The 1247-nt window shown below is 34.5% G+C and overlaps 1 pseudogene; it reads left to right on the top strand.

Annotated features, from left to right (window-relative positions):
- Positions 1-294: 294 nt before the first annotated feature.
- Positions 295-611, top strand: LOC143396752 (cytochrome c pseudogene; annotated as a pseudogene).
- The last annotated feature ends 636 nt before the right edge of the window (positions 612-1247 follow it).

The raw sequence follows: 1247 nt of genomic DNA, 5'->3' as shown, positions 1-1247 counted from the left end.
ATTCTCCACACTATCTTCCAGAAAATAAATGTACATGAAACACACAGCAACTTCACTTAAAAACAAAACTAAATAAAGGTATTATGAGAAAAATAACAGACCAACATCTATTATAAACAGAAATTCAAGAATTCTCAACAAAATATTAGCAAATCAAATCCAGCAATGTATAAAAAAATTAGACTCAACAGAGGATGGGACATCCGGCTTCTGAGCGGGAATCATCTTTGCGCTAGTGACTAAAGAACAAAAGAATGGTGAGCACAAGGCGTAGAAACTGCAGCAGAAGTAAAAATGGGTAATGGTGAAAAAGGCAAGAAGATTTTTGTTCAGAAGTGTGCCCAGTGCCACACTGTGGAAAAGGGAGACAAACACAAGACTGGGCCAAATCTCCATGGACTGTTTGGGCCGAAGACAGGACAGATTGTTGGATTCTCTTATACAGATGCCAACAAGAACAAAGGCACCACCTGGGGAGAAGATACACTGATGGAGTACTTAGAGAGTCCCAAAAAGTACTTTCTGGCACAAAAATGATCTTCGCTGGCATTATGAAGATGGGATAAAGGGCAGACTCTCTAGCTTACCTCAAAAAAGCCACTAATGAGTAATAGGTACTGCCTTATTTATTACCAAACAGAAATGTCTCATGGCTTTTGTATGTGCACCATAATTTAGTTGATGTGATACACCAGAAATCAGATGATGATTGACTGACAAAATTATTTTTGTTGAACAATCCTGATTTAAGTAAAATTGACTTGTAGTTAATTTAATATTTTGGTTAGTACTCCCACTTCATTAAATTCTATCACGGTTTCCTCCTTTTCAAGTTATGGTTGGGCTTATTTAGTAAAGTTCAATATTTCACAAAAATGGTGAATGACATCTCAAAGCTGGTTTTATATTTAGGTTTATATAACTGATTATGTGAGTATATTTAGTTATGGAGGAAATACCTTCACTCTCTCATAACCAAGCATGATCCACATGTGTTTTAATTTGTGTTCATTAGCCTATTAAAGGCAATGGTTACAGATAAGAAAGCAGTGTCTACTTTATATTTTTGTTGACCATGCCAATTTAATTAGAATTCCCTGTATCTAAACTACTGTTGTTTCCTTATGGAAAGGCCTTTTAATGTGGTTTCTGTATAATATTAAAGAATATATAAACCTTCTCACATTTTATAGTTGATCTATATGTTCAGATGATTTAAAATAGCATAATACAATAATAAGTTGGAC

The sequence above is a fragment of the Callospermophilus lateralis genome, chromosome 4 (assembly GCF_048772815.1).
Source record: "Callospermophilus lateralis isolate mCalLat2 chromosome 4, mCalLat2.hap1, whole genome shotgun sequence".
Lineage (NCBI taxonomy): Eukaryota > Metazoa > Chordata > Mammalia > Rodentia > Sciuridae > Callospermophilus > Callospermophilus lateralis.
Note: the sequence above shows the minus strand (reverse complement) of the source record. Positions and strands in the feature narration are given on the sequence as shown.